Here is a 15,331-nt window from a genome sequence, read left to right as displayed (position 1 = left end):
TGATAACACTGTTTCGGAAAACCTCAAATAACTAAAAAAACACACAAAAACATTCCATCGAAGAAATCTCTCGCATCATTTCTTCCGGTGTAGCATAGGAACACATTAAGATTTATTTTAACTTTTAAATATTAAGTGATTATATCCACCTCCTGTCTTCAGACAGACATACAGAACGTATAATCCACTTAAACTTTAAGAAATTATCTCCAGTCTGAGCTTCCTTAACTACAAATAAATATGTTGAGATCTCGAGATAATGCGTCACCAATAATAACGATTTAGTTGTTTATTTGCAAGCAATCACACCCATAATTTCAAATGGTTATTGGGCTTAAATAATTACGATTTCGAAATAAAAGGCTACGAATTTCTCAGGGTTCTGTAAAATTATTCTGACACTGACAGGTTGAGAAGACAAAGAAAGATAGGTGGGGTGGGAAGTTTTTAGCTAAAATTATCACACCATATTCATTCGCACAGTTATACCAAAGGCTATTAAAAATTAGTACTATGTTATTAATAAACAAAATGCTAAACTTACGTGTTCAATTTATCTCAGCCGTTATACAATAGTAGCTTCGACCGTTACCACTGCATTATTGGAAGGCCTCTGCGTACGATATCACTAAGGGGATGAAAAACTGAGTCCACGGCGATTTTTAACCTTGAGATAAGATATCCGTCAGCGATCTCCACTTGCCTAACTGCTGATAGTCAAGTGAAAGATGTCTGAACATAATAAAATCGCCAGAAGGTTTTCAGCAAATTTGCAAATAATCAAGAGTTAAAATCTTGTTGAAGTGCAACGCTATTCAGTCACCCAAACAACAGTTCAAAATTATTTTACAAGCTAGAATGAGACTGACCTACGCGCATTATAAATCATCGCCATTCGAAAACCAGTACTAGAGAATAGAGACTTAAACTCCATCTAACACAGACTTCAATAAGTGTTCCAAAACTAAGTAAGTCGACAAGTGAGATCATTATTCCACATCTAAGTGGTACTAAAATTCACGTCATTGACTGGCTTCAAATTTCTACTGTTTGAGGGCGCTATCTTATAGAAAAATCCATATATACATTAAAGTGTAACTAAAACTGTGTAACTGAGAATCGTCACTTCTATGATTTATATATAAAATGCTTTTCATTAAAATATTGTTTTTAGTTCTATAATAAGTGGTTTCATATTTATGCCATGCTGTACTTATTGTTTGTTTTTGAATTTCGCGCAAGGCTACACGAGGGCTATCTGCGCTAGCCGTCCTTAATTTAGCAGTGTAAGACTAGAGGGAAGGCAGCCAGTCATCACCACCCACCGCCAACTCTTGGGCTACTCTTTTACCAAAGAATAGTGGGATTGATCGTCACATTATAACGCCCCCACGGCTGAAAGGGCGAGCATGTTTGGTGGAACGGGGATTCGAACCCGCGACCCTCAGATTGAGTCGAGCGCCCTAGTCACCTGGCCACGCCGGGCCTGCTGTACTTATAAATGGACGAAATGAAAACCAGTCATTGGTTTCATACCATAAAGTTTATCCAGATACAATATTAGTTTACTATTAAGCATGTATTTTTCTTTAGGTTGAAAATATAATTCTAAAATAAGGGTATGTTTATTATGAATGATAAGCTTATGATTATGCTTTAGACTGACAAATAGCCGATGTTTGTTGAATTAATTCAACGATAAATTTCCTAAATATAGTGATAAATAAATAAGAAACGTTCAGTCAAACCAATGCCTTGGATCATAGTGTATATGCAATATGATTGTCTAAGTAGATGAGGGCATTTTTTCGTTGGATGCCACCGTTCCTTGTCATTTTAGTGAGTGCCAGAAACTACCGCTACCGAAATGACAGTTGTCATTTCTATAAGTGTGAAAACCTTAGGGAGATACTCAATTCAGTTCAGCTCATTCGACATGGTACAATAAAATCATGAATATATATATATGGAAAAGATAAAATATATAACCTAAAAAACAACAAATATATATTCAAAAACGTTTTATTTACGAGTTTTCATTTTACCTTCATGCCTATCTTCGAAATATTTCTTTCAATTAGTCGATGGAGGAAGTCCCGTATTTTTAGTTAAAATCCTTCACAAAAAGAAACGTTTATGTCCTTAACAAGTTTTTTTTTCTCACATTGACCGTCCAGGCATGCGAAGACTGACAGATCGGCGTTGATATCGATGTGAAATTATCGGAATTGCAAAAAGCGAATAATTTTCTTGAATGTACTATTGAAAATAAGCAATTTGATATATAATGTTTTTCTACATTGACGATTCAGGAGATACAAAGCCTGGCAAACAGACAGACATTTGGTTATTTTTTACATTCATCATGTCAGAAAAACACAAGTTCAAGAAGTATTGATACAAAATGATAAAAACCGTATAAAAGGGGTGTAAAAGAAAAAGAAAACAATCTACCCTCAAGCCATCCGAGGAAGAGACCTTATAGCCACAGGAAATTACTGTTTAAATTGAATCATTGCACTCAAGTTTGCAACTTTGGCATTCGCAGAGATGTGCTACAGAAGATATCTGCATTAAAATCAATTTTATCATATAGAAGAAGCACAGTTCTTAGTCTGTTTTGTGTTTAAAAGATACAATTAGGTTGTACTTCTCGATAATCTGTATGAAGTATTTTCTCAATTTTATTTTTATGTTATACAACTGTTTACTCATAAACAGTAAGAACAGTATAATTTTCTCTTTTCGAACATCAAAAGTCACAGTAGGATGGTCATTCATTGTTTCTAAGGTGTTGCTGGTAACATTTTTAGGCAGAGTTATACAAAAAGTATTTTTTACAATGTTATTTAACTCGGTGTAAAACAGTTTATTATTATTTCATAATTTATAAGCGCGGTTAAATAATATTTTAATAAGGTTTTCTTTGTAATTTAATCGTACTAAGCAATAAAAATTAGTGTATACTCCTCCAAAGATAGGGATATATGATAAGATTATATACTGAACACGCTTTCCTTGAATCACACGGGTATCTAAAATTCGTAAAGTGTATTTTCCTCGTGTTCATCAGCAAATTTAAATATTTTCACGTAGTTGGTTTAAATGAGTTAGAAAGTTCTCTGCTTGTTAACACGTTTGAAAGTTTATAAGATGTGTCATCAACATATATACTTAAGAGGTTTAAATTCAGTTGGGAAGTTCCTTAACCATTGTTTTTTTGTTTTTGTTTTTGTGAAAATAGATAAAAACTAATTTTTATTAGAATAGGTACCATCGCTAGTAAAGTTATTCGGATTTTACCGATGAAGAAAAAATGTGATTGTTGATGGAATAGTTTAATAAAGATTTCTACGATTGTTGTTGACATAGTTCAGAAAGGTTTGTGTAACTGTTGGTGGCATAATTTAATAAAGATTTGTGTAATTGTTGGTGGCGTAGTTTAGTAAAGATTTGTGTAACTGTTGGTGGCATAATTTAATAAAGATTTGTGTAATTGTTGGTGGCGTAGTTTAGTAAAGATTTGTGTAATTGTTGGTGGCGTAGTTAAGTAAAGATTTGTGTAATTGTTGTTGGCGTAGTTTGGCAAAGATTTCTATGATTGTTGGTGGCATAGTATTGTAATTTTTAAACATATTTCTATAAAACTTTGTCTTTACCTTTGTTATTGAAAACTAGATTCGTATATATATATTTCGACTGTTTCATCTATGGGTATGCTAGTGATCAAAGAAAGTAAACTGTAACAGATAGTTTTCTAGTTGTTAACAACTTCAAAATAACACAGTTTAATCATGATTTAATAAGTGCTAGCTTTGAGGTAGAACCCTTGTTTGCTAACACATTCTAATTATAATGTAAGCATGTATTAGTGACAAATATAAATGTCATGGGCTTATCCATGAGTTGACACATAAGGCGTGTTATGCAATATGTCATTTAGCCACGACGTAAGTGTTAGATGTAGCAATGCAATATTACAGTATACTCATGGCGAGGTTCCACTTATACGTCAGTGTAACATATAATAGGCTTATAGTAAAACTATCAAGATAATTAAAGAGTAACTTCTCACTACATCACACGTACGTTACCCAGACTTGACAATGTTAAAACTACATGCTACATTTATTTACTTTGTATGAAAACAGTTCTATATATATAAATACTAATTATGGGGCATTACCTGCTCAAATAGTTAATCATAGTTTCTCGAGCAGCCGACCACACTTGTAATGAACTTTTCAAATCAAATGTTGATGTTTTGATAACAAAAACTTTTACTAAACTTTCATGTGACCTCAAATAAAACACCACACATAGGAAATAGGTGATAGGAAGATTTTCATATTTTTACGACTTACCAAACGTTTGGTTGTGTTACATGCATTCAAAAGTAATATGTTTTAAAACTACTGATTGTTTTGCCTTATTTTATAAGTGATAGGAAAATGCTCATATTTTTACGACTTACCAAACGTTTGGTGGTGTTACATGCATTCAAAAGTAATATGTTTTAAAACTACTGATTGTTTTGCCTTATTTTATAAGTGATAGGAAAATGTTCATATTTTTACGACTTACCAAACGTTTGGTTGTGTTACATGCATTCAAAAGTAATTTGTTTTAAAAATACTGATTGTTTTGCCTTATTTTATAAGTGGAATCGAGTTGAGAGGTTACGCTGATCTGTCCTCTTTGAACCTGCGTAATTAATACAAGAGATAAAAATTCGTTAGAAATATTATTTGGTTGTGATATTTTGTATTTGAATGCACAAACTTTATAAATTGTAAAGACAGTGCTGTGAATTTCAAGCAATTGAAACAGTTAAGTGACCTGCCTAGACTATTCACGTATGAGGTTAGATACATAGAGTTCTGAAAGAATCTGATAGCTGTGCGGAGCGTCTCAATATTTGCGAGATCAAACCTAAATCGGTTAAACCTGTTCCACAGCACATGATACCCACCAAACACCTTTAGTACAAAAGACGCTTTGAGCAGAATAGTGTGATCAAAAATGACAAACCGATCTACCTATCTTGATAGATACATCAGATCTAGCGATGCTTTCAAACCTAGGTATCAGGGGAAATATTAAAATTCAGCTCTAAATGTCTATACACAAATGAAGAAATTCACCCATAAAACCCTAACACTGCTGTATGGGATAGGGCTTCGAAGGATGGCGGATCCATTTCCCCAATACCTTTCCCTTTGCAATGCATAATACTATCTAAACCTACTCTTCCTTACGCATATGGAGATGCCGTTCGTATTTCCCTACACCTAATTTCATTTTTGCATAATTTAATGAAGCTAAAAAAGCTCCCCTTTCTCGCACAAATATCACTCATTGAATTATATGGATTTCATTCCTTTACACTTACCTAATAAAAAGTCTATTGTATATAATGTTTATCTTTGTGAGTTTGTTATTTTTGGCGCTAGCTAGAGAAGAAATTTGAATAATTCAGCAGAAAATAGTTGTTTACTCTGTTCAAACGCATCAGCCTATGTCATGAAAATGAAGGCCAACAGACAGACATTTTGGATTATTAATCGAACTTTTTCTTCGTCTGTGTCAGTATGAGATCTGTAAGATAATATGCAATCAATTATTTCTTTCATGTGCACTTTATTTATATGAGGGGGGGGGGTGACCAGACTATCCTTTACTATCAAAAATATCACGAGGACCGTGGTTCTTGTATCTGGATATAACTTTACATCATGACTTCATTTGGTTTTATGGGTGGTGTACAGGTCATTTTTATTAATTAATGACAATTTTATCAAGTACCTGGCTTTTAATGCATCATCTAATGTGTTAAAAATGACTGTTTGATAGCATTTTTAGACATTTGTTTTTGTTCTTTCCGCCATATTGGAAAGTCGCTTATCATTCCAACTGACGCCGTATCATCGTTACTGAGACGTTTATGACGTCAGTGAGAAGCCTCACGCACCTCTTTTAATCAAGGGACAGAGATACATTAGATACAGTAAACCGGAAGCTCCAATTATCATATTACGATATGGGAATGTAGCCCTTAATCAAGACTACATCCCATGCAAAAAATCAACGCGAGTGTTGACTAGATGGCTGAGATTATGTTTTTACTCAATTGTCTGCTCGTTAGATTCAAGTTGTAGACATTAGTGTACATTTACTGGGTTGTCAAAAAGATGGACAAATGGATGTTACATATCGGCAAAAAAACTATCACGTTTCTTCAAGTGACGGCTCAGAAGTAAGCAGGAAGAAATCGTTAAATGACAATGATAATGAAGAACAAATTGAAGCTGGACTAAGCATTTCCTCGGTTTAAGGTTTTAGTGCTTTTGTCGGTAAACTTAACACTAAACCAAAAACTAAAGTGCGTAAGTACCAGGAGGATTAGAAGACATTTAGTTTCACTCGCATTGTTTTTAATAACAATAAAAAAACCCAGTGTGTTATTTGTTAGATGATTTTAATGACAGCATAAGGCCAAATAAATTTACAAGGTATTGGGAAACCAAACACCAGGAGCATGTGGGTAAAACCATTGCTTTTTTCAAGCACAACTGAAACAATTGTTTGTTTTGTTTTTGAATTTCGCGCAAAGCTACACCAGGGCTATCTGCGCTAGCCGTCTCTAATTTAGCAGTGTAAGACTAGAGGGAAGGCAGCTAGTCATCACCACCCACCGCCAACTCTTGGGCTACTCTTTTACCAACGAGTAGTGGGATTGACCGTCACATAATAACGCCCCCACGGCTGAAAGGGCGAGCATGTTTGGTGTGACGGGGATTCGAACCCGCGACCCTCAGATTGCGAGTCGAGTGCCTTAACCACCTGGCTATGCCGGGCTGTGTTGAAACAATTGAAAGGGCAAAGCAGCTTGCTTGAAACACATGTCACTGCTCTATCAAAAACCATTAAATCTTCTTTAGAAGCATATTATTTAACGGGGAAAACTGTGAAGTCACACAATATAGGATAGACAGTCGTTCTTTCAGTTTTCATAAAAATGTGCGAGATCATGCATGAAGAAAGGTATGATGAGTTTCTCAAATCTACCCCTTTATCACGTGACATTATCGCGAAATCTATAGATGTAATCTATACTGATATAAAAATGCAATTGATAACAATTGGAACTTCGCCATACGATTTGATGAAATTACAGATGTTACATATTTACCCAAACCTCTGATATTCGTACGATATTCTTACGTAGGTGAAGTGTGTAGAGTTTTTAGTTTTGCTAAGTATTTAGATGGAGATCTGCAAGGAAAGCTATCTGTTCTCTTGTTTATGAGTTTTTTTTTACTACAAACAATCTTTCTTAGATTAATTGTGTTGGAGTGTGCACTGATGGAACTGCTGCATTTATGAGAAACAAGAAAGGGTACAAAGACAAGGTAAGTGCTCTTCTTCCAGGTGTAACATTTGCATATTCCATCATACACGGGGAAGCACTAGCTTCAAAGAAATTTTAGCCCGAAACACACAAAGCGTTACAAGATGTTGTGTGTGGTTAACTTTGTTAAATCAAGAGCCTTGAGCAGCGGACTCTTTTCCATTCTTTGTGAAGAAATGGGATCTTGCTGTATGCAAAAGTGTGGTGGTTGTCTCGCGGGAAGGTACTCAGTCGCATCGTGCAGCTGAAGGACGAATTTAGTTGTTTTTTGTTAAATTCACCCCTAGCAGCGCATTCTATGGATGAAAAGCAACCTCTGCTACTGTGCTATCTGGTTGGTTAATTTTGACAAACTCAATGACCTTAACTTGTCACTGTAAGGTCGGAATAGAAATATTTTACAGCTGAATGATTAAATGCACAAAAAAACAACAAAAAAAAACTTATGCTGTGTAACGAAAAACACTTTGAGAATGGAATCTACGAAATGCTCTCTTGCTTCAGTGAATTTTTGAAAGAAAATGAGTTTAATGGTAGTCTTATTCATAACGTTGTTTTTGTTCAACTCGATAAACTTCAGTGTAACTTCCAATAATTAACGAGGCGCATACGACTAGATCTGGAATCTATTTAATGGAAACATAACTTCTCACTGCCAAAGGCAACTAAAGAAACGCTCATAAAACTATCCAGTGATAAAACTTTTCAGGCAGAATTCAAGTCAAAACCTTCTGGAAACTTCTATATGCTAGTTTACAAAAAATACCCTGAACTGTCAAGAAAAGCGATGTACGTGATTTTGCCTTTAAAACGAACATACCTGTGCGAGTTAGCGTTTAATACTCTGACAGTAATCAAAACAAAATAGTGATTTCGTCTTCCGGTAGAAGGGGATCTCTAAGTTGTTTTGTCGACAATTCAGTCAAGAACAGACCACGTCTTATTCAAGCACAAACATGTCTTTCACACTGAATTGGTGAGTAAATTGAAATTGTTTGCATTATGCTCTGTACATTTTAAAACTTATTATATTTCTATACCTATGTTTAGAAAGGGGAAGAGCGCGCCATAAAAACATTGCACCATTGAACTAACCAACCAGTAGGTAAACAATAATAGAGAAAAATACTGACAGTGACAGTGGTAGGAAAGTCGAAACTAAATTAAATTTCAAAATATATTCATTTATAAGATTTAAATATGTTCAATGCAGTGGTGGGCCAAAGTTAATTTGGAAAGGAGGATTTTAACCACAACCAAAAACATAAAACAATAAAAGAAGTACTTGGTTTAGGCGTCTCGGTATTTATTAATAATTATGTTTGAGTTCACATCATCGCTTTGTTATTGCTGAAAACACTGGTAAATACCAACCATCGTCATGCCAAACGAGACCTATTTATTGTTTGGATAATAGAACTCTGAAATTAATCCTCGAAACCGAGATAAATCGTCGCACTTTTAACCAAGTCATAACACATCATTGAAACTCACTTTTAATTGTTTATATTCTTAAAAACTCTGAATAATCACATAATCCTTAAATTTGTTCCTGCTCTTGAACACTACTTGCTTACTCCCCACATTGCAAACTTTTCGTAAAATGATTTTCATGTGTTATTTTTAAACCTAGATTCTGACTGGCTCTGATACCTGTGTGGTCAGCCTCGTATTTCATGTTAAACCCAGCTCTTATGGACTGTTTCTGTCGCAAGTATAGAAAAAGTGTATAGATAAAAAAACGCTCCCAGAGCCACAGCTATTCTGTGTTTCACATCTCCAGATGTAACATGAAGAATGGCATAGTGCAGGACAAAAAAATAAAAATCTTTAAGCGTTTCTCTACAAAATTATGCCGTTTTTCAAATGTATTATTCCGAAACAAATAAAATATATAAATCATTATAAAAAATAAACATTTTATTTGTTCAGAATCTTTGGGGAGACATGTTCTCCTTTTCCTCCTTTGATGCGCCCTCACTGGTTGATTACATAGTTATTTTGTGTTGCTAAATCCATCATTTTGGTAAATTGACGTCGGCGTTTATAAGATTATCAGAAGCACGAAAAAAAAGGGATTGTGATAGTCATTATAATATGCAAGAAAAAAAATTCTGTCTTGATTCAAACCCAAGCATGAACTGATGGTTAGGACGCTGTAACGAATTTGTTATTATATATATATTTATTTTAATATCAACGTTTGTTTAGATTAATTTTATATTTAGAAACACACATAGCTTATACTGTTAAATATGTATTGCGAAACTCCCGCCCATTCTCTCAAGTTGTAAAAGATTCTCGAGAGTAAGAATCGACAATATATGTATATACATAAATGCTTAAATGTAGCTCAGTATTGTTACTTAATCTGAATTTTCTAGAAAACCTTCCCACGCCTATAAATATAACCAACACAATGCGCCAAAAGAGTGTCTATTATTACTTTGCTATAGTCAGTGTGCTATAAACTTCGGAAGCTATAACTGTGATTGTTATAACGCTTACCAATCGGAAAACTTCAGATATTTGACCAGGAACCTTTACAAAGTTCGAACATTACAAATCGTTTAACTTCAGTGGATTCCCATCGGACATTAGTACTTTTTCGAAAACATTACCTAACGTCATCGGTGAAACTCGACCTGTAATCATCGTGTGATCAGCGAGAACTACAGGGCTAGCTAGCTCCCTACGAAGTGAATTGTACCTATTTAAAACTGGTAATCAACTCGCTCATCGTGAACCCTCGATAAGATATCAAGGAAGTTCCAGACAAGAAAGAAGACCATATTGTTTGTAAGTTTGTGAAACTTTTGTTTATAAATCATTGTTTGCAATAACTATTTGTAATAATTGTTATTATAAATTGTACTGTTGTGTGAATGTTAAAACGTATTTGTGTTAAAAAAAGAAAAGTGTGTATCAATCTTGTTGGCAAATATTATAAACTGACTATATATTGGCATATATTTAAATACTAAATCCAAAGTATAGTTTAACTACTAAATTTAAATTTATCAGTTAAATCAATTTCAAGCTATTCTAATTCTAATACGTAACAACGCCCTTTAGGTCACGGGTTCGAACCCCCATTACTGAACATGCTTGCACTTTCAGCAGTGGGGGTGTTATAATATGACGGTCAATTCCTATTATTCGTTAGTAAAAGAATAGCCCAAGAGTTGGCGGTGAATTGTGATAACTAGCTGCGTTCCCTCTAGTCTATTACTGCTAAATTAGGGACGGCTATCGCAAGTAGCCCTCGTGTAGCTTTGCTCGAAATCCAAACGAAACCTGTCTCTATTCTGTATAACATGGTTGGTCTAAGTCTTACCTTGGGCAAATAATCTGTCACCTCATGGATATCTGCTACATACGGTCTTGGCCAAAATGTTTGCGTACTGTTCAATCTTGATGTTTTTGTCTAGATGCTTGGTGTAGTTGTTGAGTAAATACCGAAATAGTAACAGAGAAGGTACCGTATGTTTTCTGATTTTCTCAACTATACAAACACGAGACACATACTAGCTTATCATTAAGTCCCCTTTAAGATTATGTTACAAGACAAATTTTTAGGCCACAAACGAACTTAAAGAAAATATGGTTGTCTGAGGTTTTTTTTTTATTATTATTTTGTTATGAAGGATATACTTTATTTCAGTAACGTCATTGCAGACAGCTGAAGTAAGGTTAATGGTCTAACTTCCATTGAGGGATTGATATCATCTGTAGCTAATTTTTTCACATCATACTATTTGAAGTTTTTGCAGTATATTAACGATTTATAGCAAATCAAATTACATTTTAGATACTTGTAATTCATCTTATGTATATATTCTTCAAATTATTTCATGAATATAGATAGCAAAGTACAAGGAGCTCTTCAGAAAATCTTGACATCGATATGACATTCTTTCTTTTTTCGTAAAAATAAAAAAACAACAACTAATAATATACTTAATTTTCTTGTATCCTGATTAATATTTATATATTTTTTATATAATGCATTACATATGCGGACTGTCCAGGTGTTCCACAGTTTTTACTATTCAAAAAGTTTGTTTTGAACTGTTTTATATTAATTACTATTATTATGGAAAGATGGCAGCACATATATAGATAGTTTAGTCTGAGTATTTATTTGTGATTTTTGCCTTTATTCACCAAAACATGTAAATTCAGCGAAGAAAAGAAATAATTCAAGAATGACGTGAAGCCTCATCTCTTCCTTGATTCGTTACCCTCTCAGCGTAGAATATATTTTCACCAATTCACGGTTATTGAAACACCTAAAGTATTTTAAGTTATTAGTTGAGAATAAAGGACTTGCATCAAATCCTTCAAATAGTCTGAGTTTTGTTTCTTTTTTATCACCCGAAATATTTTGTTTTATTTCTTTGTTAGTTTTGGATATAGGCCTGGCCAGATGGTTAGAACGCTCGATTCGCGGGTTCGAATCCTTGTCCCACCAAACGTGCTCGCACTTTCAGCCGTAGGAGCGTTATAATATGACAGTCAATCCCACTATTCGTTAATAAAAGAGTAGCCCAAGAATTGGCGGGGGTGACCTTTCACTGCTAAAGTAGGGACAGCTAGCGCAGATATCCCTCGTATAGCTTTGCGCGAAATTCATAACAAACCAGTTTCGGATATTCGCGTAAGCTACACTATGGCTATATGTACAAGTCGTCGCTAATTTTAAACTGATAGACTATTGGGAGGGCAGCTACTATAACTTCCCTCAAAATACAGAGTACTTTCTTTTTGGGAAGGGGGGGGGCGATAGTAACGGAACACGAAGATAGAAACCTGTAAATCCATAGTCCGACACGATAACCACAGTGTCACGCTCAGCCTCATTTAATATAAGCTACATGTTGAACCAAGTTATCTTTTATTTAATTAAATACAAATACTACGAGAAAAACAAGAGAAGAGAAACAATATTGAGCTGATAAGGTATTCAAAATAATTTCACTACTCAATATATATATGTATATATAGGATAAATTGAGCCTGACTGTAAAAAACAAACAATTTTCACAATCGTTCGTCTTTTACTTTCATTAGTTGTTTTTTTTTTTGTCTATATAACATCATTGCTGTCATGACTGTTTTTGTTTATTAATAAGCTCTGTATAAATTTAAGCTGTACCGAAAGTAATTTGGTTTAGTAGTTTACTTTGAACCACAAGGCATCTGCTTACTAACTGCAGAGAAACTATATGGACAGGTATTATTAATTATATATTTCTATGGCAGAAAGTAAATTGTGAATTACGATGATAAAATCATTTAAGTTTGTGTCAGATCTAAAGAAAACGTTCTATAATACCAAATTCCATTTAAAAGAATTTTGCAAACATAATACCCAGGACACATATTAATAGACAGCATTAGCACAAAATAGCTTTGATGCAGTAATGTGGTTTATATCACCTATATAAGTAATACGCTTGCGTTTATCTGTCCGGAACTTTTTTTGCAAATTTCTTGATCAAACGCTACAAATCTTGTATCGTTAGAAAGGCCTTTGTCCGAGGAGTCCGGATTGCATATTGGCTTTTCAATTCAGAATCACCTTACCTGATTTTTGCTTAGTCAAACTTTTCAATGCAACAAATATGGTACATGATGACACAATACTATTATCATACGTGACGACTGGCTTCGAGTTCATTATTATTTTTTTATTTGCAAAGTATTTCACAAAAACAACACTTAACTGGCGTGTAATTTCTTACATAAATGAACATTAAACTAAATACAATTGCTATGGGCTTTCTCAACTTATTTAGATCTAAAATACGCATGCACAGTTCGTTCAAAACCATATGCTTATAACTTTGTGAACACACATTCAGACGTTCCTGCATATTCAGCTAAGTTTGCCTTCATTATAACTTTATATTTACTCTACTTTGCAACAGGTTAGCTTCGGTTCGTTTCATAGACTGCTATAAACACCTTTTAGCTATTTTTTTTCTTTACTACGGGTTTTATTCTTCGTTTTTATGAGTTTCTTTGTTTCAATTCGTAAAATCCGAGTCATACACTGAATACTCATAATTATTTCATACTCTATACGCTATTATCAATACCATTACTATACTTTGTTGTTTACTTTACTTGTAGTTTTATTCAATAAAGTTACATACGTGTAGTTTTATTCAATAAAGTTACGTCTACGTGTGTTTGTTTGCCTGACTGCGTAAATCTTTAAAAAATAGACCAGGATTTATTGATCCTACTAGAAAGCCTGCAAGAAAGCTTAGTTTAAATGCCGTGAGTGAAAATGATAGAATAAGGAAAATTCAAGGAAGAGGATGAAAAACAACAACACATACACTATGTACACAATAATAAATTATTATTTAAAACCATAAACAGAGGAGTGTTCACATTATGGACTATTGCTCTTTATGGTATTATCGATTCATACTGAGTTCAACGTTGTCCCATCTCCTCTTTACATACTTTCTAAAGTCCAACAACAGCGCACGGACGACGGCTTTGAGGACCCGTTTGGGCTACGCAAAGGTAAAATATGGGTGACATTTGAAAATGGTATAGCATGGACTCCCGTATGTATTCGCATGTTGCGGAAGAACTAGCATGTTGATTTTAGCGTTTAGCTCGAAGCTGATTATATTTTGGAGGGTCAAGGTAAAAGGTCACAGCAAGTTCATGAAAATCATTATCTGTTAACATGGTGGACGTTTTTCACACTATTTTTACTCTATAACTCAATCAAAAATGATCGGATTTTGATGAAACTTGGTGAACTTGGCGTAGAATAGTATTCCTCATTGTCCTGTCAAAAACGGTCCGTGTTCGTTGATAACGATGGACATACAGACACATTTTAATATTTTTTGACAGTCAAATATCATCAACGCTGCGTGGCGGAGGTATGCACTCTACTGAGTACCCCTCTAGTTTTTATAAGAATCTTGGTTCTGAAATGTCGTTGTTACGGTTTTGTCGGGAGACAGTTCGTCTAAAGTATCAAATATAAAGTCAATTGGTTTGTTCTCTGTATGATTTTTCGTTAGCTTTGTATATCCTTGCTCTTTTGAAGTTTCCTGCAATAGCGATGAACCAGATGATAATTGAGTATATAACTACTGTGACTAAACCGTACGTCATTCTAAACTTCTATCATTTGCAAAACTGTACTTGTATGACTGTACATGATGTTGTGAGATTATTTTATTTTTTGGGAATCGTTACCATATCACAAGAAAAAAGTTTACCACATCGAACCTTTCTACTGTTATAGAGAATCAATCGCTCGACATTTGGAACATCACATTCCTCTCATTTGCAGTTTGTCATGGTAATTTATTCTTGAGATAATCCTGAAAGCTTTTTAGCTTTACAAATTAAAGGATTATATATGTGAGGTCCACTTATTATATCATATTGTGTGATTTTAGATTTTGTCTGTCACATTACGCAGTTTAAAGAACTGACAAAAAAGAAAGAGTGAGTATGATGATGGATAACGTGTAGATGATGGTGAAATACTGTAGTTACCATGGGTCACATGTAGATGATAGTGAAATACTGTAGTTACCATGGATCACGTGTAGATGATGATGAAACACTGTAGTTACCGTGGATCTTATGTAGATGATGGTAAAATAAAGTAATTACCGTGAGTCACGTGTAGATGATGGTAAAACACTACAATTACCGTGGGTCACGTGTAGGTGATGGTGAAATACTGCAATACCGTGGATCACGTGTAGATGATGGTGAAATACTGCAATACCGTGGATCACGTGTAGATGATGGTGAAACACTACAATTACCGTGGATCACGTGTAGGTGATGGTGAAATACTGTAGTTACCATGGGTCACGTGTAGATGATAGTGAAATACTGTAGTTACCATGGGTCACGTGTAGATGA

General features: G+C 34.3%; 1 protein-coding gene across 1 annotated transcript in view; it reads right to left on the bottom strand.

The window, feature by feature from the left end:
• The window catches only part of LOC106457674 (amine sulfotransferase-like), an 11,551-nt gene extending 10,850 nt beyond the window's left edge, over positions 1–701 (bottom strand). Inside the window, exon 1 of the mRNA XM_013917111.2 lies at positions 545–701. The gene's annotated coding sequence lies outside the window, so the exon portion shown is untranslated. The remainder of the gene's footprint in view (positions 1–544) is intronic.
• Between the last annotated feature and the right edge of the window lie 14,630 nt (positions 702–15,331).

Source organism: Limulus polyphemus, unplaced genomic scaffold, assembly GCF_000517525.1.
Source record: "Limulus polyphemus unplaced genomic scaffold, Limulus_polyphemus-2.1.2 Scaffold360, whole genome shotgun sequence".
NCBI classification, from domain to species: domain Eukaryota; kingdom Metazoa; phylum Arthropoda; class Merostomata; order Xiphosura; family Limulidae; genus Limulus; species Limulus polyphemus.
This window is presented reverse-complemented; position numbering and strand designations above follow the sequence as displayed.